The sequence below is a fragment of the Rhinoraja longicauda genome, chromosome 14 (genome assembly GCF_053455715.1).
Source record: "Rhinoraja longicauda isolate Sanriku21f chromosome 14, sRhiLon1.1, whole genome shotgun sequence".
Classification (NCBI taxonomy): Eukaryota; Metazoa; Chordata; class Chondrichthyes; order Rajiformes; family Arhynchobatidae; genus Rhinoraja; species Rhinoraja longicauda.
In genome coordinates this window covers 44,828,520-44,853,728 of record NC_135966.1, presented here as the reverse complement: position 1 = coordinate 44,853,728, position 25,209 = coordinate 44,828,520, and the positions used below count along the sequence as shown (strand labels likewise).

Here is a 25,209-nt window from a genome sequence, read left to right as displayed (position 1 = left end):
GTACATAAGAAGAATAGCTGCTGGGGTGAGGAACTGGCAAGTACCTGATGTGCCTGTGCCTTCAAACTGGGAGATTAGTGAAATAAAACTAATTGTTTGATTGTTGGTGTTATATCATGAGGAGGGCAGAGGATTTGGTGAATAATTGCTTCAAATACCAAATCGACATTCTGTTCTGCAAGGAGCAAAGAAGTCATAGAGTTCTACAGTGTGGAAACACACCTTTCAACCCAACTTGCCCTCACCGGCCAACATGTCTCATCTACATTAGTCCCACCTACCTGCGTTCGGCCCATATCCCTTTAAACCTGTCCTATCCATGTACCTGTCTAAATGTTTCTTAAATGTTCCAATAGTACCTGCTTCAACTACCTCCTCCGGCAGCTTGTTCCATACGCCTGCAACCCTTTGTGTGAAAAAGTTACCCCTCAGGTTCCTATTAAATTGCTCCCCCCACATTTTAAATCTATGTCCTCTGTTTGTTGATTCCCTTACTCTGGGCAAGAGCTACACTAGTCCCACCTGCCCGCGTTTGGCCCATATCCCTCCAAACCCATCCTATCCATGTACCTGTCTAATTGTTTCTTAAATGTTGGGATAGTCCCTGCCTCAACTACCTCCTCTAGCAGCTTGTTCCATACACCCACCACTCATTGTGTGAAAATGTTTCCCCTTAGTTTCCTATTAAATATTTTCCCCTTCACCTTAAACCTATGTCCTCTGATTCACCTACTCTGGGCAAGAGATCCATGATCTAAAATAGATCATGCATCTACCTGATCTATTCCCCTCATAATTTTTATACACCTCTATAAGATCAACCTTCCAGGATTATCCTGAGGCCCCACAGTTAAAAGGAATTAAGGATTCATCTCCTGGACACTGCTGAGAGCAACCTTGAGTAAAATAACCTTCACAGGGGAGTTAACAAGATTTGTGTGTTTTTATGATTCTTCTGAAAACTTGAATCCAAGCTGGTGCGTGTCCATGGAGACGAGCAGCAGGGGGTGGGAACGTTTTTGCTATATGGAATAAAAATGAGTAATTCTTTTTTATGTAAAAAATCTCTCTGTTCCTCACAAATACAGGTTCCACCTTCGTTATCTCAACAGTGCTGTTTATATGGATGTACTTAAACACCACTGCAATATACCTATATATATATATATATAGGTTGAACTTTTTATGAACAAGAGAAAATGATAATTCATGCTGACATCATCAAATGAAATCTGAACTTCAATTCCAGTAGAAGGGTTTGGTAGGATATGTCCGGGGTTTATTTCCGCAGATAGTCATTTCCATTTTTAGGCCAGGTCACTTATTGGCCTTGCACTGATTATTCTGTTGGGGAAACGAGTATGATTTGTTTAACAATCAATTGGCTGCCATCAGTTTTTATGTTTTAGTGTGTTGTCTCGCTCTGCAGCCTGTGATACTGCTGTTTTAATTATAATTTAATTATAACATTTTAATTATACCTGTACCTCACCACACTTGTGTATCTGACAATAAACTCAATTTGACTTGACAAGTGGCCTCATAGGTGTCAACGACTCGGCAATATGGCAACTCCACTTGCTTTAGTTTGGATGAGAGGGGCAAGAGTTTGACAAGAGGGTGGCACGGTGGAGCAGCGGTAGAGTTACTGTCATAAAGCGCTTGCAGTGCCAGAGACCCGCGTTCGATCCCGACTACGGGTGCTGTCTGTACGGAGTTTGTATGTTCTCCCCGTGACCAGGTGGACTTTCTTTGAGATCTTTGGTTTCCTTCTACACTCCAAAGACGTACAGGTTTGTAGGTTAATTGGCTTGGTATAAATGTAAATTGTCCCTATTGTGTGTAGGATGAGTGTTAATGTGCGGGGATTGCCTAGTCAGTGCGGACCTGGTGGGTTGAAGGGCCTGTTTCCACGCTGTATCTCTAAAACGAAAAAACTTTAAAAAGGAACCCTCCTGAAATTGTTCCATTCAATTAAGGTTTGTTGTGGGATTTCCAAAAGAGGTGGAGAAAGCTAATTCTTTGGTTGTCTGGTTCTGATGGTCTAATCATCAATATCTGGAATAAGACGGACTTATTGGAAACTGGACACATTTTATGATGGGTCAGGGAGGCAGGCATGGGTTAACGTTTTGGATTAACAACTCTTCAAAAAAATTGGAGAAATTTGGAGATAAAACATGTTTTAAATAACAGCGTAAGTGGGGGAGGGGTGGAGAGATCATGGAACCTTCCAAGGTAAGATGGTGGAGATAAAGGGAGTCATGGTGTGAAATGAATGGCGAAGTTCATGTTCGTAAGGAGGGTGCTAAAGCCATTCTTACTATTGCTGGAACTCCTGAGTTCCATAAGATCTGCAGATCTCATCTGAGATCTTAAACATTCCACCCCAACTTCATGTCATCCATGTGCAGGAAGGAACTGCAGATGCTGGTTTAAACTGAAGATTGACACAAAATGCTGGAGTAACTCAGTGGGACAGGAGATAAGGAATGGGGGACGTTTCAGGTCGAGACCCTTCTTCAAGGATGTCATCCATTCCTTATCCAATCTTGCAAAGCTTAGGTTCAGGTGACCATGGAAAACCGACTTCAAATAATTTATTTTTTCTGTTAATTAAAGATGAATTCTGAAAGGTGTGATAAAGCACATGAACATTTTTAATTATTTTTTCACAAGCGAGAGATATGGAAGCAATCAGCCCAGAATATGTTTAACTTTGCTTGATGTGTTTCCTCGTATTTTAGGGATCTCTAGATACAAGGAATAGGTGACATTTCAGGTCGAGATCCTTCTTCAAATCCGGGTCGCGAACCGAAACATCACCCATTCCTTCTATCCAGAGATGCTGCCTGTCCCGCTGTGTTACTCCTGCATTTTGTGTCTATCTTCGGTGTAAACCAGCATCTGCTGTTCCTTCCTACACACTCCAAGTATTTTGGAATCTACTGTATTATTGTGACAAATGTCAAATATAAATAAATATCTTCTTAAGATCAGATCATGGGTGAGATTAATCTTGTGCTATGAGATGTGATTCAACAGCAATTGAGTGTCAGGTTGTTTCTAAAATTAGGACCAATATCATTAGTATCTTGAAATACAAATATTTGAGTGAAAATCACATTATTTTATTTTGTCGATGCGAATAAAGTTGTGGGTGGCATCACTTCACTTTGTACAATTTTGCCTTCTTGCTCCGTAAACCTATCCAGGGAATACTTGTCATCACCCATCTACTGCAATCATCAGGAGCTTGTGTCGTGGCATCTATCATCTGGTTATTAGTGTAAAAATGCAAACTATATACAGCTGGATCTGTACTCCCCAGAGGGAAAAGAGAATGCTTGCTGGAGAATTGAGATCAGTGATGTATACTGATGTCTCCAATCCAGGCTTCGCTTAGATTTTTAGTTGTAAGTCGGTTATGACTTTGAAGTGAGACATTAATTTTTTAGCAATAGTAACACATTCCACGAGTGCAGAGCTAGGAATCCACAAGGCAGCCCCAACAGCTGACAAAGAGGTGCTATCGCTTTAGTCTGAAGCCCTGCACCACAGGGTGATCAGCAGGAGCTGTGGTGACTACAGCCGATGACGAGAGGTAAGAACGCAACCAGCCCTGGGTCCTCGGGTCCCAACCATTGCAGAGATTGTTTTAAGGGGACCTTCCGGCTGCCAAGTCTGGATGTTAGGGCCCCTCTCAAACCTGGAGCGGATGTACCCAAAGTCCATTCAGTGCCTGGTCTGGTTCCTCGAGGCTTTCCTAATGTCGGGTGTAGATCATGTTCATAAGTGAGCAGAATTAGGCCATTCGGTCCATCAAATCTTCTCCGCCATTCAATCATTGTTGATCGAAGGTATTTATTCACAAAATGCTGGAGTAACTCAGCAGGTCAAACAGCATCTCAGGAGAGAAGGAATGGGTGATGTTTCGGGTCAAGACCCTTCTACAGACTGATCATTGTTGATCTATCTCTTCCTCCTAACCCCATTCTCCTGCCTTCTCCCCATAACCCCTGACATCCGTACTAATCAAGAATCTATCTGACGTTGCCTTAAAAATATCCATTGACTTGGCCTCCACAGCCTTCTGTGGCAATATGTTCCACAGATTCACCACCCTGGGGACTTTCTAATGTCAATCTGGAGTGGTCAAAGCACATGCAAAACCAATCCCCAGAGCTGGGTCCAGACCGTGGGGGTCTACCCGATGCCACAAATGGGTCGTGGGGTCCTTGATGCCGCATTTAGTTCTGGGTCCGACCCAATGCCTGGTGGAAGAACTCCCCTCTCACTCAATATCAGGTGTGGATCCTCGGGCTCCATCCATTGTTAGCATCAGGAGTCACTCAATGGCAGGGTTGGGCACAATCTGGGTCTGTGTAGCTCTTTCACTTAAACCATTTTTCATTTAAAGAGTTGTTATGTGGATAACAGGCTGTGTACACTCCCGGTGAATGATCATTCCTACTCCTGATCACCCTCCCAGATTCTGCTTTTGACAGAGATGGGCACCTGACTGTAAAATGGAGGGATTCATGGATAAAGTTAATGCTGCCGAGCGAGGACAGAGTATATGATGAAGGACAGGATAGAAAGAGGGAATGTATCCAGTTTCTTAACTTGGTGCAGGGGAAACATCAGGCTGCCGACATGGCAAATATCCAGCCATATAAGTTAAGCAGCATTTGAGTACTTTTTCTTAATGGTCTGGAGATTTGCCTTCTAGATTTAATGTTCACATTTCAGGAATGATTAACTGGCCATTCTTGGTTGTTTTTTGCTGCTGTTAATGTCATTTCCCACAAAGTCCACAGACGCAGGGACCTTGTGTGCGTAGGATAGTGTTAATGTGCGGGGATCGCTGGTCGGTATGGACTCAGTGGGCCGAAGGGCCCGTGTCCGCGCTGCATCTCTAAACTAAACTAAATATCATGACCAGGATGCACATATGTGGTCCAGTGCACATGTTAACATCATGAGTATTTATTTCACAAAATGCTGGTGTAACTCAGCAGATCAGGCAGCATCTCAGGAGAGAAGGAATGGGTGACGTTTCGGATCGAGACCCTTCTTCAGACTGACGTTAACATGATGTTAACATCATGCATTCCCTCTATCTTTCCGTATTACACTTTAATTTGGCATTACAGTTAAATGGCAAAACGTGGAGCCGGTTACAAAAAGATAATACCATTGATGAAAGTGTATGGTTTCTCTGAGATCAAGCTGAGAAATGTGGTGTGAAAACTGAGGACAACTGCACTGTGTTCATTGAGCAGGTATAATTGCAGTTTCATGTGCATGAATATGGAACTGGACTTCTATAAAAGGGAAAGAAATGGCAAGAATGTTTACTGGTATATGACTTTGAATGTGTCATGGGTCAACCTCATTGAGTCAAGGACAATTGAGGTTTTTTAAGTAACATGGCGTCAGAGGAAAGGGAAATTGGAAACTGACATGTAAATTGAATTGCATCTCCATTTAAAAATCAATCATTTCTTTTTGTACCTTTAGAGTTCCATAATAAACTTCTAAAATAGGTATAGTGGAACGATTTCATGAATTTGTCCCACTATAATAACATATTTCTGGCACTTCTGGTAATGCAGTATCTGCACTGATGGGAGAGTGCAATATGGCATGACATAGATTCAGCTTCGTTTAGTTTAGAGATACAGCGCGGAAACAGGCCCTTCAGCCTACCGAGTCTGTGCCGGCCAGCGATCCTAACGCTAACGCAATCGTATGCACACTAGGGACAGTTTACAATTATGCCAAGCCAATTAACCTATGAGCCTGTAGGTCTTTGGAGTGAGGGATGAAACCGAATATCGAGGAGAAAACCCACACAGGTCACGGGGAGAAGGTACAAACTCCATAGTCAGGAACGAACCAGGGTCTCTGGTGCTGTAAGGCAGCAACTCTGAGCCCACAGTTATGCAGCTGAAGTTAGTTAGCAAATTGGAGTGAGTGGATGTATAAAAACGAAGGTAGACACGAGTGGAATGGTCTGTTGGGACCGGCCGTGTTGGATGAGGCTGTGTGGAGGGCAAGTATTATCCATTGGCTCCTGAAGCCTTGTGGAGGGTAACTATGAGGCGTTGGTTTTATGGAGGGTAACTGTGAGGCGTTGGTTTTATGGAGGGTAACTGTGAGGCGTTGGTTTTATGGAGTGTAACTGTGAGGCGTTGGCTTGAGAGGCTTCGCGAAAAAGGGTGATGGTGGAATAAGGTAGAGTCTAAGTTTTTTTCTTTCTTCTTGTGTCTACTTCAGTAGAGATGGTGGGTCGGGCAGTGGTGTGCTTCCCCTGTCAGGGAGACTTTTGAGTGTCCGAGAACACGACAACTGGGGGATGTTCATCTCGCTGAATCGCCTTCGAGACCGTGTTGGGGAGCTGGGCGGGCGGGGGGCGGGGGGGTGGCACCCGCCCGACTGACGACAGTGCCTGTCAATGCGGGGTGACGAGAGCTCTACTGCTGCCCTCCCTCCCCCTCCTCCCTCTCCCGCCCGGGCCCAGCACCGTTACCGCACACAGGCCGCAGCGCAGTGGGCTGCTTCTTCTTCTCCTTCAGCGGCCGCTTCCACCGATGGCGGCGTCGACGAGGGCCGCTGCCACCGACGGCCCCGTCGCGACTTCACAAAGATGGCGGCCTCCTCACGATCCGCCATCTTGTACGCGCCTCGCGCCTCTCTCTCCTCTCCCCAACTCCCAGATCCGCCGCTGCCCGACTCGAGTAGTCCCACCTCCGCCGCCCGCCTCGAGTAGTCCGGAGCTCCCTCCTCCTCCCTGCACGCTCGGTAAGTGCCTTTCGCTGCCAACGGCTCCACGGAGGGGAGTGGACGTGGGGGCCGAGTGGGTGGAGGGAAGGGTGGGGGTAGGAGGGGGGAGGTGGGGAAAGGGGGTGAGAGTGAGAGTAGGTGAGGAGAGAGTGGGACAGCGGGGGTGGTTGGGGGGGAAAGGGAGCGGGGTGGGGGGAAGGGGAACAGTGGGGGTCAGGGAAGTGTGGAGACTTGGGGGGAGGGGGGAGCGGAGAGGGACTGGGGTGTTGGTGGGGGGGAAAGAGGGGGTGGGGGAAAGGGGAACAGTGAGGGTCAGGGAAGAGTGGGGGGAGGGAAAGGGGGAGAAGGTAGGTGGGGGGGAAGGGGACAGTGAGAGTGAAAGGGGAGGCGAAGTGCAAGTGGGTGAGGGAGGAGGGGGATGGTGGTGGGGGAGGAGAGGGGGTGGGGGGAAGGGGGACAGTGGGGGTGGGGAAGCGGGGACAGTGAGAATGGGGGTGGGGCGAGTGTGGATGGGTGGGTGGGGTGGAGGAGAGAGGGGGATGGGGAGAGAGAGTGGGGCTGGGGGAGGAGAGAATGGGGAGGGGAGGGTGGGGGTGAAGGTGGGGGGAGGGGAGGGTGGGGGTGAAGGTGGGGGGAGGGGAGGGTGGGGGTGAAGGTGGGGGAGAGGAGGGTGGGGGTGAAGGTGGGGGAGGGGAGGGTGGGGGTGAAGGTGGGGGAGGGGAGGGTGGGGTGAAGGTGGGGGAGGGGAGGGTGGGGGTGAAGGTGGGGAGAGGGGTGGGGAGGAGAGAGGGGGATGGGGAGAGTGAGAGAGGCTGGGGTAGGAGATGGGTGGGGGGAAGTGGAGGAGAGACTGGGGAGGAGGGCAGTGGGGGGGAGGGGGGCGGTGACGGTTATGGAAGAGTGGGGGGGAGGGGACAGTGAGTGAAAGGGGGAGGAGAGAGGGGTGTGGGGGGAAGGGTGGTGGTGGGGAAGAGAGTGGGGCTGGGGAGGAAGGGGACAGTGGGGGAGAGGGGAGAGGGGGAGCGGGGGAGGGGGACAGTGAGAATGGGGGTGGGGTGAGTGGGTGGAGGGTGGGGGTAGGAGGGGGTGATGGTGGGGGGATGAGAGTGGTGGTGGGGGGAATGGGGACAGTGGGGGTCAGGGGACAGTGGGGGAGGTTGGGAGGAGCAGAGAGTGGGGGTGGGAGGGAGAGGGACTGGGGAGGGGGACAGATGGGGGGGAGGGGGGATGGTGGTGAGGGGAGGAGAAAGTGGGGGAGAGAGGGGGGAGGTGGGCGGGGGAAGGGGACAGAGAGTGAAAGGAGGGAGGGGGTGTGGGAGGAGAGAGGGGGTGTGGGGGGAAGGGCGACTTGGGGTCAGGAGAGAGGGGGTGGGGAAGAGGGTATGGGAGGGAGGGGGACAGTGAGAATGCGTTTGGAGAGAGTGGGTGGAGGGTAGGGGTGGGAGGGGGATGAGGGTGGGGAGGAGAGAGGGGGAGTCGGGGTGGGTGAGGAGGGTTGGAGGAGAGAGGGGGTCGGGGAGAATGTGAGTGGGGCTGGGGGAGATAGAGTGGGGTTGGGGGAGGAGAGAATATGGGGGGTGGGAGGGAGGAGAGAGTGGGGGGTGGGGGGAGAGGAAAGTGGTGGAAAGGGGGTGGTGGTGGGGGAGAGTGCGAGTGGGGGTGGGAGGGAGAGTGGGACTGGGGAGGAGGGCAGGGTGCGGTGGGGAGGAGGGAAGAGGGGATGGGGAGGAGGGGTGGGGGGAATGGGACAGCAGGGGTGGGGGAAGGAGGGGGTGGTGGTGGGGGAGAAGGGACAGTGGGGGTCAGGGAAGATGGGACAGTGGGGGGTGGGGGGAATAAGGGTGATTGAGTAGGGGGTTAAGGGTGCTACACCAATACAGGAGAGGCTTTGGGTCCAAGGCTCCTCGGTCACACCCTATCCCCTTCCCTGTACTGCCTTTAATTGCGCTTCCCCTCCCCTGGAGGAGCACGACACCACAGTGAAACATAGAAAATAGGTGCAGGAGTAGGCCATTCGGCCCTTCGAGCATGCACCGCCATTCAATATGATCATGGCTGATCATCCAACTCAGTATCCTGTACCTGCCTTCTCTCCATACCCCTGATCCCTTTAGCCACAAGGGCCACATCTAACTCCCTCTTAAATATAGCCAATGAACTGGTCTCAACTACCCTCTGTGGCAGAGAATTCCACAGATTCACCACTCTCTGTGTGAAAAAAAACGTTCTCATCTCGGTCCTAAAAGATTTCCCCCTTATCCTTAAACTGTGACCCTTTGTTCTGGACTTCCCCAAATCGGGAACAATCTTCCTGCATCTAGCATGTCCAACCCCTTAAGAATTTTGGAGTGAAGGGAAAAGAAGATGGCCGCTGGAAGGATGGTGTCAGTGGCTCCCTCTCCCCGTTCCCGTCCCCCACCCCATTCCCCCCACCCCATTTCCCCCCTCCTCACCGACACCACCCCTCTCCACCCTCCCGTCCTCTCCACCACCACCCCTTCCTCTCCGCTCCTCCCCCACCCCCCCCAACTGAAATTACATTTTTTTTTAACAGACAATTTATTTTAAAGAAAAAAGCAATTTCCCCAGGTCACAATGGAAACCATACGAGGACGGGCCCAAATAGAGAGATATTAAAGTTTAAAATTTTCATTTCTAACCCATTTCTTGAAGGGCTTCAGCATGTGACGTCACAATGGCACCCGTGCACCTATGAGAGATCAGCTCGCGCTCCTCCCTCCCCCCCCCGTTCAGCGTCTGACGTCACAATGCAATGTGACCCGCACGTCTTCAACAGATCAGATCAGCTCGCTCTCGCGCCCCCCCCCCCCCCCCCGGACCTTTCACTAATGCGCTCCTCCCCCCGGACCTTTCACTAATGCGCTCCCCCCCCCCCAGACCTTTCACTAATGCGCTCCCCCCCGGACCTTTCACTAATGCGCTCCCCCCCCCCCCCCCCCGGACCTTTCACTAATGCGCTCCCCCGCCCGGGTGAGGGGGAGGGGAGGAGGAGGAGGAGGAGGAGGAGGGGGGATGGACTGGGGGAGGACTGGGAGAGGGAGTGGAGCAATGGGACCCGCACAATTGTCCCACGTGAGAGGAGCGCTGCCGCCGCCGCCACTCTTATTTGTACGACAGGGCTTGTCCCGCTGAAAGCTCCCGCTGCTGCTGAACTGTCCGGTTCGTGCTGAGACGTCGAGCTTTGGCTGCTGCTGTGCAATATAAGATAAGCTTCATTTCCATTGATATTTTATTTAAAGCAAATCGCTTTGTTTAAACATAAAGTTCATTTCATTTTACCTTATTTACTTTGGTTTCTTTTTAGTTTTTACCTCGGGGAGGCTTTCTTTAGTTAGGGAGGTTTGCCGTTTTGTGCTCTAAAAAAAGATTTGTCTTTTTAACATTACTTGCATTTCATTTTTCCTCATTTCCGATTGTTTTATTTCTATTTCATACTTCGGGGAGGGTTTTTTAGTGAGTGAACGTTGCCTTTTTCTGTTCAGCTCCCACTTGGCACTCGACGCCCCATTGGTCGGTGTACCACGTGAGGGAGTCGCCCCATTGGTCGGTGTACCACGTGAGGGAGTCGCCCCATTGGTCGGTGTACCACGTGAGGGAGTCGCCTTCATTTATATTCCTTTCATTTTCAAAGAGAAACGCTTCATTTCAAAAAGCATTGATTTCGCTTCATTTCAAAAAGCATTGATTTCTTTTTTGTCAAAAAAGTACGTTTTCATAGGATTATTTCACTTTAAAAAAACGATTTAAAGAAAAAAACGCTTTGTTTTTTAAACATAAAATTAATTTCATTCTTCCTCATTTAGATTTGTTTCATTTGAGAACTCCACTCACTCTCTCAATTCCCCTAATCCCCCCTCCACCACCCCCCCCCCCCCCATTCATCCCCCCGAACCCCCTTTAAAACTCCCAGAAAAACCTCTACTGCATTGGTCTAAAACCCTCCCCACACTCAGCCACTCCATCCCCACCCACGCACTCCATTCCCACCTCAATCCCCCGTTAACACTCCCCCAAACCTCTCCTGCATTAACTGAAATTTTGTTTAGGATTTTTTCAGAGCCCCACTCTTGCACTCCATTCCCCCAATAATCCCCCTTAAAACTCCCCCAAGCCTGTGCTGCATTAACTTAAATTGGTTTCAGGTTTTTGTAAGAGACCCACTCCATTCACACCCCCTCAACCTCACTTATCATCCCCCGCCACAACCCACCTCAACCTGCATTATCGTCCCCTCACCCACTCCAACCTCCTCAGCCCCCTTATCCCCCTCCTCCACTCACCCAATTCATCCCCCCTGAGCCCCCTTTAAAACTCCCCCAAATCTTCACTGCATAGGTCTAACACCCTCCTCTTACTCAGCCACTCCATTCCCACCTCAACCCCCCTCACTCAGGCACTCCATTCCCACCTAAACCCCCCCCCCTTAAAACTCCCCCAAACCTCTCCTACATTAACTGAAATTGTGTTTAGTATGTTTTTCAGAGCCCCACTCACCTGCTCCATCCATACTCCCTCAATCCCACTAATCATCCCCCCCTGCAATCCACCTCAACCCTCTTATCCTCCCCTCACCCACTCTATCCCCCTTATCCTCTCTCCATCTCCCATTCGCCCAATTCATCCCCCCTGAACCCCCTTTAAAACTCCCCCAAACCTCGACTGCATTGGTCTAACACCCTCCCCTTACGCAGCCACCCCATCCCCCTCACTCAGGCACTCAATTCCCACCTCAACCCCCCCCCCCCCCCCCCGCTTAAAACTCCCCCAAACCTTTCCTGCATTAACTGAAATTGTGTTTAGGATTTTTCTTCAGAGCCCCACTCACGCACTCCATTCCCCCTTCAATCCCCCTTAAAACTCCCCCAAACCTGTGCTGCATTAACTTAAATTGGTTTCAGGTTTTTTTAAGAGCCCCACTCACCCACTCCATCCACACCCCCCTCAATCCCACTTATCATCCCCTCCATAACCCACCTCAGCCCCCTTATCCTCTTCTCACCCACTCCAGCCCCCATATCCCCCCCCCCCTCTCTTCCACACTCCATACACCCATTTCATCGCTGCTGAACTCCCTTTGAAACTCCCCCAAACCGCTACTGCATTGGTCTAACACAGCCACTCAACCCCCCCCCCCCCTCTCCCCCACTCACTCACTCCATTCCCACCTGAAACCCCCTTAACTCCCCCAAACCTCTCCTGCATTAACTGAAATTGTGTTTAGGATTTTTTTTGAGAGCCCCACTCAGGCACTCCATACCCCCTTCAATTCCCCTTAAAACTCCCCCTCACTCACCCACTCCATCCACACACCCTCAACTCCTTATCATCTCCCCCACAACCCACCCCCTTATCCGCTTCTCACCCACTCCATCCCCCAGCCCCATTATCCCCCCTCTCTTCCACCCTCCATTCACCCAATTCACCCCCCCCCTGAACCCCCTTTGAAACTCCCCCAAACCTCTACTGCATTGGTCTAACACTCAGCCACTCCATCCCCCGCGTTCCCGGGTGGGGGCAGGGGAGGGGCAAGTGGGGGTGGCTAGGGGGAATGGAGTGGGTTAGTAGGGGAGGAGGGGGGGATAAGGGGGATTGAGTGGGCGGTTGAGGGTGCTACAATACAAGAGAGGCTTTGGGTCCAGGCTTCACTCAATCAGACCCTCTCCCCTTCCCTGTCCCCCCTCTTCGAGGAATGGGCCCAACGGGTCCACTTGGTCTAGTTTGCTTTAAAAGCCCACAAATTAAAGTTCTGAATTGGGGTCAGGCTAACTTTGATGTTATTAGACAGGAACTTGCTAAAGTTGCTTAGAGTTGGTCGTCTGTGGGCAAATGGACATCCGGGAAGTGGAGCATTTGGAGCATTGTGTTCAATTTTCATCACCCCGCTATGGGAAGGATGTCATTAATCTGGAAACGGTACAGAGATTATTTACGAGGATGTTTCCAGGATTCAAAGGCCTGAGCTAGTGGGAAACGTTGACCAGGCTAGGACTTTATTCCTTGAAGTGATAAAATCATGTGGAGAATAGATAGGGTGAGTGCATAGTGTGCATAAATCTTCTAACCCCCCTCTCTAACTCCAGGTCCCTCAGATCGGCCGACTTGGGGCTATTCACTATCCCGCGGTCTAGGCTTAAACTCAGGGGTGACCGCGCTTTTGCGGTTGCAGCTCCTAGACTGTGGAACAGCATCCCTCTCCCCATCAGAACTGCCCCCTCCATCGACTCCTTTAAGTCCAGGCTCAAAACATATTTCTACTCCCTAGCGTTTGAGGTTCATTGAGGAGGCGCTGTGAACTGTTTGCGTGCTACTGTATGTTTTCATTTTTTTTCTATTGGAACCTAATCAAATGTACAGCACTTTGGTCAACGTGGGTTGTTTTTAAATGTGCTATACAAATAAAATTGACTTGACTTGACTTCTATCTAGTGTAGGGCAATCAAGAAGCAGGGGACATAAGTTTAAGGTGAGAGGAACAAGATTTAATTGGAACCTGAGGGGCAACTTTTTCAGTCTGAGGTTGGTGGGTCTATGGAACGAGTTGCCAGGGGAGGTAGTTGAGGAAAGTATTATAACAGGATTTAACAGACACTTTGACAGGTACACAGATAGGAAAAGTTTGGATGGGATATGGACCAAACGTGGGCAAATGAGACTATCTGAGATGGGACATCTTGTTGTATGATTCCATAACTTCCGCGCTGTATAACTCAATAACTCTGTTAGGTAGTTATAAATTCAAATAGATAGCTCCCTCATAAATGCTGACTTTACAATGGGAAACATTGAATGGAAATGTGGATGGAAGTAAAACTTTTAGTACATATTAACAAATAAGCATGGAGATACTAGGCAGGGCAAAACTAACTGCCGCAGAGAACAGAGGATAAACATGAAAGAGGCAAAAAAAGGAAAAAAATAGAGTCATAGAGTCATGCTTGTTCCATACACACACCACCCTTTGTGTGAAAATGTTACCCGTCATATTCTTATTAGATCCTTTCCCCTTCACCGTAAACCTATGTCCTCTGGTCCTTGATTCACCTACTCTGGGCAAGAGACTCTGTGCATCCACCCGATCTATTCCTCTCGTGATGTTATACACCTATATAAGATCACCCCTCATCCTCCTGCGCACCAAGGAATAGCGTCCCAGCCCACTCAACCTCTGCCGATAGCTCAGACCCTCTAGTCCTGGTAGCATCCTCGTAAATCTTCTCTGTACCCTTTCCAGCTTGACAACATCTTTCCTCCATCTTTTTGTATCTATCTTCGGTTTAAACCAGCATCTGCAGTTCCTTCCGACACTTTCCTATAACATGGTGCCCAGAACTGAATTATCTAAATGCAGCCTACTCTGAAGTGTTTGTCTTTCCAGTGATTGAATCTAGTCAATTACAAATACCAAGCTTTTATGGATATAATTTAGATACCTACTTTTGCTGCAATGTGCTCCTTGCCCAGGTCTGAACATAACATAAATTTCATTATGTGGTCGTATTGCATACATGGTGCTGATCACTTTCTTACTGGGAGTTCTATCATTGCCCCAGTCAACAACTCCATTGCTCCTTCTTGAAGGCAAAATATCCAGTTCATTTATGGCTGCTTTAGATGAGAGAATGCAAATAAAATGGTTCATGCAGGATTTGTAGGAAGTGGCTGGACATTTAGAGAAATTTAAACAAGTCTGAAAGTCCGATTTTACACGTGCAAGGGTTTGGGGGGAGGTTCATGGGGCAGGTTGGAGGGGGGGGGAGGTTTGGGGAGGAGGAGAATTAGTGGGGGGAGGTTTGTAGAGGGGCTAGATTTGGGGGGGGGAGATTTTGGGGGGGTGGTTTGGGGGGAGATTGGGTGAGGGTGGGGGCATATGCGTGTGCATGTGCACGTTTGTGCATAATTCATATTGGGAGCAAAGCTAATTGTTATTGGGAGATGGTTATTAACTAAATGACTCAATTTAGTTGAGTGACTAAACCAGGGCAGCACAGTGGCGCAGTGCTGCCTTGCAGCGCCAGTGCCCCGGGTTTGAGCCTAACTACGGGTGCTGTCTGAACGGAGTTTGTACGTTCTCCCCGTGACCGTGTGGGTTTGCTCCGTGATCTCCGGTTTCCTCCCACACTTCAAAGACGTACAGGTTTGTAGGTTAATTGGCTTGGTATAAATTGTAAATTGTCCCTAGTGTGTGTAGGATAGTGTTAATGTGCGGGGATCGCCAGTCGGTGCGGACTCAGTGGCATCTCTTATCTCTAATCAGCTGTATCTCTAATCTAAACTAAACTAATCTAGACTATTTTGAGTGATTTAGTCAATCAACTAAATCACTCAATTTAGTGAGGTGGCCTTTAAAAAGTGACAAATGATGGACGATGTTGTCAAGAGTATGGCCCAAAAAGGAACAATGAAATTCTTACTTGTAGCAGCACAACATATATGTAAGCATAGTACTCAGTAAAACCTATAATAAACAACAATAAAAAGTTAAGTATATATATACTGAACTTTTTGTTGTTGTTTATAATGGGTTTTACAGAGTACTCTGTTTACATATCTTACACACACATATATAAAAATATAAATAAATAGACTATGTTTGATGATTAGTCTGGCTCATACTGAGTACAGTGAAATGTTGTGTAATATTAGTTAAGCCCTATTATTTTATTTAAGTCATTAACTGATCCTGTGTGGCAGCGAAATGTGCCTGTCACTTGCCATGCTTTTATATATAATCAACATGGGAATTAAGCAAACTATTTAGCTATTAAACCCATTCATAATTTTTTTACTTCTTATACATTCAACATTTCATTGCTGTATTCAACAATCTAAAGGGGTGCGTTTTTATTTCTCGTTTGCAAAGAAAACTATCTGATTGAACTGTTAATGTGTTTTTTTTTCCAAATGCTGATGACCTATTTTGCCTTTTCCCAAATGCCTAGTTTTTGTTTAAACAAAATCGGAACACATTTCAAAACACATTGAAAAATATGAAAAATTCTCATTCTCATTTCCAAAGCAGGCAGTATATCATCAAAAGAAGGTTAAGCCATCTTTCATAATTTGAGACACCATCGATAATCACAGGATCTAAGTAAAATAATGAAAATTAATTGTTCAACTTTTGAAAAAAAGAGGTCTCTTAGAAAATGCAGTTGATTGGGTGTAATATTAGTCTAACATGATTAATATTATCCGTTAGTGTAATATTAACATTCAACCATCTTAATACCCATGTGAAAATTTGGCACGAAGCGGCTTGAATGTACGATAAGAAAAATTCTGATGTCCCATCCCATCGTGCTCTCTTAAATAGTTACAGGTTTATTGCATCAACACTTCAACTGCAGCTGCACGGACGTTCCAACAGAGAGGTAATTGCCAGTCATCAAGCAGCTAAAGTCTGGATATCACTCCAGTCTATTGCTTATGCTGCTTCTATCTTCAGGGGTACTGCCCAAATTGCTGAGCACTTCAGGCTTTTATTTCTCAGCCACTTCTCCTCAAAGAAGTCTCTTGCATGCCAGTGAACTTCAGCCAGCTTGTTAGAGGGTCTGACCTCCCTAACAAACCTGGCTGACCAGACCTGACCTGAAATGTCACCTCACCATTTCCACAGTTGCTGCCTGGCCCGTTGTTCCTTCAGCAGATATGATATATTTTTTCCAGACTCCTGAACTTCTTGATGCTCTCTGACAGACAACATTGCTCAGGAAAATACAAGTCTGCTTCTCTCTGCCCAATATTGCTGGGCCTGCTGAATGTTGGCAGCATTATCTGATCTGGTGTGACTTTCCCCCCAAATTATTTTCAGTTCCTGACTTTGTCTCTAAGGACTGCTTATCCAGTTAAATGCAGATCGGGTAGGTTCCAGAACCTACCCTATCTTCACTTATTCCTTTGTCTTTGAGTTTGCATCATTAAAACTGTTGTTGGTCCACATTTAACATTTTTGCTCCTTTATTTTGATGGCAGACCAAATTAAGAAGGCAGTTTAAAAAAGTTGTAGAGTCATGCAGAACAGAATCTCTCCCTTCAGCACACCCTTCCCATGCCGGCCATCAAGAACCCATTTATTTCTAATCCAGCAGATGATCTGTGGCCTTCTAAGCCATGACAATTCAAATGCTCATCCAGATACTTCTTGCCTGTAAATATCATGAGAGTCCCTTCCTCCATCCTTTTTTTTTGTATTTCAAATAAACTTTATTCAGATTAAAAAATATATTCAAAGCAGGAACTGTGCAAAAATTATTCCGACATTCTTGGATGCTTTACATCCACTCAATGCATTGTAACGTATTGTTTACAAATTTTGCCTGACCCCCTTGCCACTCATGTGGCCCCCTAGGGCGATATCCCTTCCCTTATTTGAGGGGCGTCTCCACCACACCCTGCCCCCCAATGTCCAGCAGAGGAAGGCCCTAGACTGCGGTCCTCCCCCACAGAGCCTTGGCGTTGGCTGCACCAAGCTTCAGTGCGTCCTTCAGCGCGTACTCCTGCAGTCTGGAGCGGGCCAGTCGGCAACATTTCCCTGTCGGACGTCTCACTCTGCTGGGAGACCAACAAGGTTCGGGCAGACCAAAGAGCATCTTTCACCGAGTTAATGACCTTCCAGCAGCATTTGACATCCATCTCCAAATGTGTCCCTGGGAACAGTCCGTAAATCCCAGAGTCCTCCGTGACTGTTCGGGATAAACCGTGACAGGGACCCTTGCAATCTTCTCCAGACTCTCTTTGCAAATCCACACTCTGCAAATCATCTGAAACTGATCAAGACTACCTGTCGTGACATTAACCGCCTCAAATTCTTCACTCCCCTGACTAACTAACCTCTCCCCTCCTGAACGTGCAGCCCTCCACTCACTCTGCAACAACCCGGACTTAATCATCAAACCCACTGACAAGGGAGGTGCTGTGGTAGTCTGGCGTGCTGACCTCTACCGGACCGAGGCCAGACGACAACTCTCAGACACCTCTTCCTACCTATCCCTGGACCATGACCCCACCGACAAACACCAGACCTTTATCATCAGCATCATCACGGACCTCACCATTTCCGGCGATCTACCCTCCAATGCCTCCAAACTTATAGTTCCCCAGCCCCGCACGGCCCGATTCTACCTCCTACCCAAAATCCATAAACAGAACTGTCCCGACAGACCCATTGTCTCTGCCTGCTCATGTCCCACCGAACGTATTTCCACCTACCTCGACTGCACCCTATCCCCCCTGGTTAAATCCTTCCCCACCTACGTCCAAGACACCTCATACGCTCTCCATCTCCTCGATAACTTCCGGTTCCTAGGCCCCCACTCCTTCATCTTTACCATGCTTGTCCAGTCACTCTACACTTCCATCCCCCACAAGGATGGTCTCGAAGCCCTCCATTTCTTCCTCGACCGTAGAACCAGCCGATCCCCATCTACCGACACTCTCCTCCGTCTAGCAGAGCTGGTTCTTACCCTTAACAACTTCTCCTTTGACTCCTCCCACTTCCTCCAAACCAGAAGCGTAGCTATGGGCACTCGCATGGGCCCTAGCTATGCCTGCCTCTTTGTCGGGTACGTCGAACAATCCCTGTTCCGGGCATACACAGGTCCCATCCCCGAACTCTACCTCCGCTACATCGACGACTGCATTGGTGCTACCTCTTGTACCCATGCAGAACTCACTGACTTCATGCACTTTACTTCCAATTTCCATCCTGCCCTTAAATATACCTGGACTATCTCCAACATCTCCCTCCCGTTTCTGGACCTCACCATCTCCATCACAGGAGACAGACTAGTGACTGACATCTACTATAAACCCACTGACTCGCACAGCTATCTGGACTACACTTCTTCCCACCCGGTCCCCTTCAAAAAGTCTATCCCCTACTCCCAATTCCTCCGTCTACGCTGCATCTGCGCCCGGGATGAGGTGTTTCACACTAGGGCGTCAGAGATGTCCTCATTCTTCAGGAAACGGGGCTTCCCCTCTTCCATTATAGATGAGGCTCTCACTAGGGTTTCTTCTACATCCCGCAGCTCCGCTCTTGCTCCCCCTCCCCCCACTCGCAACAAGGACAGAATCCCCCTCGTTCTCACCTTCCACCCCACCAGCCAGCGGATCCAACAAATTATCCGCCAACATTTTCGTCACCTACAACGGAACCCCATCACTGGCCATATCTTCCCATCCCCTCCCCTCTCTGCATTCCGCAGAGACCGTTCCCTCCGTAACTCCCTGGTCCACTCGTCCCTTCCTACCCAAACCACCCCATCCCCGGGCACTTTCCCCTGCAACCGCAGGAGATGCAACACCTGTCCCTTTACCTCCCCTCTCATACTCCATCCAAGGACCCAAACAGTCTTTCCAGGTGAGACAGAGGTTCACCTGCACCTCCTCCAACCTCATCTATTGCATCAGCTGCTCCAGATGTCAACTTATTTACATCGGCAAAACCAAGCGCAGGCTCGGCGATCGCTTCGCTCAACACCTGCGCTCGGTCCGCGTTGTCCAAACTGGTCTCCCGGTGGCCGAGCACTTCAACTTCCCCTCCCATTCCCAGTCTGACCTTTCTATCATGGGCCTCCTCCGGCGTAGACGGAGGGGAAGAGAGGGACAGAGGAACTATCTAAAGTTGGAGAAGTTGATGTTCATACCACTGGGCTGCAAGCTGCCCAGGCGAAATATGAGGTGCTGTTCCTCCAATTTCCGGTGGGCCTCACATAGTGACCCTGTGATGTGCTTAAAATTGGAGGAACAGCACCTCATATTTCGCCTGGGCAGCTTGCAGCCCAGTGGTATGAACATCGACTTCTCCAACTTTAGATAGTTCCTCTGTCCCTCTCTTCCCCTCCCCCTTCCCAGATCTCCCTCTATCTTCCTGTCTCCACCAATATCCTTCCTTTGTCCCGCCCCCCTGACATCAGTCTGAAGAAGGGTCTCGACCCGAAACGTCACCCATTCCTTCTCTCCTGAGATACTGCCTGACCTGCTGAGTCACTCCAGCATTTTGTGAATAAATACCTTTGATTTGTACCAGCATCTGCAGTTATTTTCTTAAGACTACCTGCAGTATTGTTTCCATATTTGACCCTGTGATGTGCTTAAAACCATATACTTATGTTAGCACTATTTCCACCTCTAAAACATTGTTGAACTTCACTCTTGTCTCACTTCATACGCTGCTGGAATCGTCATCACAGGCTTCGTTGTTTTTTTTATTAATCTGGCCTAGTATCTCTTAAAGTGACTCAGTATTGATTTTTGTTCGCTCCAGAGAAGCAACCAGGGTTGTTATAGAAATACAAATTGTTATTGCGTGAAGTCAATTAATTCAGCACAGACCAAGAGTTAATTACACTTTCTGTATGATATCTAGCACCAGTCTTGGCAAAGATAGACACAAATAATTGGAGTAACTCAGCAGGTCAGGTCGCATCTCTGGAGAAAAGGAATAAGTGATGTTTCGGGTCGTGACCCTTCTTCAGACTCCAGTCTTGGCAGGACAGTTTCCTGTTTGCACTCATTGCCTTTAGTGAAAATATTGACAGATCAGACTACATATTTCTGCTGTAATAAGAAACCTTTCTGAAGTTTAAACTTACGTGTTGGGTATCAGATGTGCTAGGTTTCAGGTCTCTGAAGTTTCAGACACTCAAGTTCTGTGGATCACAAAGGCAAAAAGATGGAGAAAGTCGTCTTGAAGCATTTGGTGAATTTTATTCTGAAGAGATAGTGACCATAATATGATTAGTTTTAATCTGCAATTTGAGAGGGAGAAGATTTAAACCAGGAATGTCAGTGTTGCAGTTGAACAAAGGGGATTATGAAGGCATGAGAGAGGAGCTGGCCAAGGTCGAATGGTAAGGGATCCTAGCAGGAATGACGGTGGAACAGCAATGGCAGGAATTTCTGGGCATAATCCAGAAAATGCAGGATCATTTCATTCTAAAGAGGAAGAAAGATTTTAAGAGGAGTAGGAGGCAACCGTGGCTGACAAGGGAAGTTAGAAATGGAATAAAACTAAAAGAAAATATGTAAAAGATAGCAAAGAGTAGCGAGAAGCCAGAGGATTGGGCAACTTTCAAAGGACAACAGAAGATAGCAAAAAGGGCAATACAGGCTGAAAAGATGAGGTCCGAAGCGAAGATGGCCAAGAATATAAAGAAGGACAGTAAAAACATCGTTAAGAATATAAAGAGAAAAAAATTAGTAAAGACAAATGTGAGCCCCTTGAAGGCATAAACATGTGAAATTATTATGAGTAACAAGGAAATGGCGGAAGAATTGAACAGCTACTTCGGATCTGTCTTCACGAAGGAAGACACAAACAATCTCCCAGATGTACTAGTGGACAGAGGATCAAGGGAGACAGAGGAACTGAAAGAAATTTGCATTAGCCGGGAAATAGTATTGGGTAGACCGAGGGGACTGAAGGCTGATAAATCCCCAAGGCCTGTGATCTGCATCTCAGGGTACTCAAGGAGGTGGCTCAAGAAATCGTGGACGCATTGGTGATAATTTTCCAATGTTCAATAGATTCAGGATCAGTTCATATGGATTGGAGGATAGCTAATGTTATCCCACTTTTCAAGAAAGGAGCGAGAGAGAAAACAGGGAATTATAGACCAATTAGCCTGACATCGGTGGTGGGGAAGATGCTGGAGTCAATTATTAAAGAGTTAATAACGGAACATTTGGATAGCGGTAAAAGGATTGGTCCAAGTCAGCATGGATTTATGAAAGGGAAATCCTGCTTGACTAATCTTCTGGAATTTTTTGAGGATGTGACAGGTAAAATTGATGAAGGAGAGCCAGTGGATGGAGTGTATCTAGACTTTCAGAAAGCCTTTGATAAGGTACCACACGGGAGGTTGGTGAGCAAAATCGGAGCACATGGTATTGGGGGTAGGGTATTGACATGGATAGAGAATTGGTTGGCAGACAGGAAGCAAAGAGTAGGAATAAACGGGTCCTTTTCAGATTGGCAGGCAATGGAGGGTGGAGTGCCGCAAGGCACGGTGCTGGGGCCGCAACTATTTACAATACATATTAATGATTTGATTGATGGAATTAGAAGTAACACTAGCAAGTTTGCAGATGACACAAAGCTGGGTGGCAGTGTGAACTGTGAAGAGGATGTTAGGTTGCAGGGTGACTTGGACAGGTTGAGTGAGTGGGTAGAAGCATGGCAGATGCAGTATATTGTAGATAAATGTGAGGTTATCCACTTTGGTGGCAAAAATAAGGAGGCAGATTATTATCTCAATGGTGTCAGATTAGGTAAAGGGGAAGTGCAACGAGACCTTGGTGTCCTTGTACAGCGGTCACTGGAAGTAAGCGTGCAGGCACAGCAGGCAGTGAAGAAAGCTTATGGCATGTTGGCCTTCATAACGAGAGGATTTGAGTACAGGAGCAAAGAAGTCATGCAGTTGTATAGGGCCCTGGTGAGACCACATCTGGAGTTTTGTGTGCTGGAGTATTGTGTATTAGGAGTATTGGTCTCCTAATTTGAGGAAGGACGTCCTTGCTATTGAGGCAGTGCAGCGTAGGTTCACGAGGTTAATCCATGGGATGGAGGGATTGTTATATGAGGAAAGATTGAAAAGACTAGGCTTGCATTCACTGGAGTTCAGAAGGATAAGAGGGGATCGTATAGAGACGTATAAAATTATAAAAGGACTAGACAAGCAAGATGCAGGAAAAATGTTCCCAATGTTGGGGGAGTCCAAAACCAGGGGATACAATCTAAGAATAAAGAGGAGGCCATTTAAAACGGAGATGAGAAGAAACTTTTTCACCCAGAGAGTTGTGACTTTGTGGAATTCTCTGCCACAGAAGACAGTGGAAGCCAATTCACTGGATGAATTTAAAAGAGAGTTAGGTGGAGCTCTAGGGGCTAGTGGAATCAAGCGATATGGGGAGAAGGCAGGCAGAGGTTACTGATTGTAGATGATCAGCCATGATCACAATGAATGGCGGTGCTGGCTTGAAGGGCCAAATGGCCTCCTCCTGCACCTATTTTCTGTGTGTCTATGTTTCTATGAGTAAAAGTGAATAGATAATATTTGGTTAATGAACTCAAAACATGAACTGTGGACAAGGTCATCCAACCTATTCAATCTAATCCTCCAATGCAGGGCCCATGTCAGTTTACTTATAAAAAGAGAATTGCATTCCTTTCACATCCTTTACAGAATGATCTAAAAATCAGTGGCACGGAGGCGTACGGGCGGGTTCGATCCTGACTACGGGCGCTGTCTGTAGGGTGTTTGTACGTTCTCCCTGTGACCACATGGGTTTTCTCCAGGCGCTCAAGTTTCCACCCAAATTCCAAAGACATAAAGGTTTGTAGGTTAATTAACGTTGATAAAATTGTGCCAAGTGTGTAGGATAGTGCTTGTGTATGGGGGGAGGGAAGGACGGGGGAGGGATGGGAGGAGGGGAGGAGGGGGGATGGGAGGGGGGGGGGAGAGAGGAGGGGGGTAAGAGAGGAGGGGGGTAAGAGAGGGTACTGCACCAATGCAGGAGAGGTTTGGGCCCCACTTGGTCTAGTGGTTCTATAAAGACTGTCTCCCTTATGCACTTACCAAGCTTGTCTTTTAAGGTGAATTCTTCAGGGGAAGACAATGTTATTTGGTACTCTGAATATCAGGTATTTTTAATCCCACCAGACATTGAAGAGGCCATGATAATGACAGAGTGATTCTCCCCTGTGTCATGCCCAAAGGTTATTCCACAATCAACATTAATTAAAAAGAACCAGATCAACTTTGATTCTTGTGTAAGATTGAATGGTTTAAACCGCAGATGCTGGTTTAAACCGAAGGTAGACACAAAAAGGTGGAGTAACTCAATGGGACAGGCAGTATCTTCTTCAGTCTGAAGAAGGGTCTCGACCCGAAACATCACCCAATCCTTCTCTCCAGAGATGCTGCCTGTCCCGCTGAGTTACTCCAGCTTTTTGTGTCAAACTTTGATTCTTGATTTGTCGCTTGACCTTCCCCAGCCGCCAAGTATGTGAACTGCCATTGCCCATTGCTTGACGAACACTGTGAGATTCTTTTCTTTGATGCACTATCTCGGGAGCACTGTGTGAAAAAAAGATCTATTGTAATGGAAAATAATGGAAAGTGGCAACTGACTGGTGACAGATGATTTATTCCAGCACACAATAGTCCTTCTCAGTGAAAATTATTTTAAATAAAGCACATGTTTTCCTCAGAGTCTTGTTCCAACTTGCTATGAGCCTCATTTTCTAAATCTTTATACACAAATTATGGTTTCTAGAAAAGAGCAGATGGTGATTCTCCTGTTCATTCTCATTTCTTTTACCTTCACACTTAAATATTTGCATAAAATTACCTCTTTGTTAATGACCAAAAGCCACACCATTGTCGCAGCACCAATTGCAAGCCTTGCACCTGCACCATTCATGCCAAATACACTGACTAACAATGTCTACAGTGCAGTTGGTAAGTGAAACATTGTGGAACAAGATGCTGACACACAGGAGGGCAGTAACTATCAGTAATTGACTCTAGTACTTCATTCTGGTCCTGAAATGCCTGCTTGTCCACGTTACATTCCACCTGCCTTCAGGGGTATACTGCAAGAGACAAGCTGTTATAAACCCATGAACCTACATGGGCCAGGTGTACAGTAAAGATCCATTGTCAGAGTTCTGGCTGAGCTGTGATGGATCTGCAATGTTCTGGACCATCCTCTGATACTTATTATGTTTGGCTGACAAAAGTACACCAATGTATTAAACAGATCATCTCATTCCGGTTCATTCAGGGGAATATTTTGAGTCAAATGATTGTTGGTTTGAAATTCTCTTCATAGAGAGGACCATTTATTATTGATATTCAATTTCAGAAGCTTTGATGAAAACCTCCAAAAAATATATTGGGGTCACCTTTGCCAGACATGTAACTGAAACAGTCACATAAATACTGCAGATAGAATAGTTAGGGGTTTTGAATCATAGCATCTTGGAGCTATACAGCACGGAAACTACTACTGTCAGGCAAGAGGAACAGAAGCCACATCATGCAGTTCAGGAACACAAATTTCCTACAACTATCAGCTTCTTGAACTGATTGCACAACCCTAACCCTGCCTCAGCAACGGAGCCCCACACACCATCATACCATTGACTTGTTTTCTAATTACATTTTGCACTATTGTCTTGATTTTGCAGTCTTTTTCTTTTCACTCTTTTATCTAATATTTGCATAATTTGTGTGTTTCTGTGTGGTTTGTGGCTATGTGCCTGTAAAACTGCAGAGAGCACATTTTCATTGTACCTGTGCCTCATTGTACTTGTGCATATGATAATACATTTGACTCGACTTGACTTGAGTTTAGGTAGGCAGATAGGATGAGTTTAAATCAGCATCACAT

The 25,209-nt window shown here is 47.3% G+C and overlaps 1 protein-coding gene across 4 annotated transcripts in view; it reads left to right on the top strand.

Moving 5' to 3' along the window:
- Window positions 1–25,209, top strand: part of LOC144600241 (serine/threonine-protein kinase 32A-like) — a 299,488-nt gene that overhangs the window by 84,871 nt on the left and 189,408 nt on the right. Inside the window, exon 2 of one of the 4 annotated variants that reach the window (XM_078411794.1) lies at window positions 10,293–10,399. The exons of the other annotated variants lie outside the window; for them this stretch is intronic. The gene's annotated coding sequence lies outside the window, so the exon portion shown is untranslated. The remainder of the gene's footprint in view (window positions 1–10,292; window positions 10,400–25,209) is intronic. 4 annotated transcript variants of the gene reach the window in all.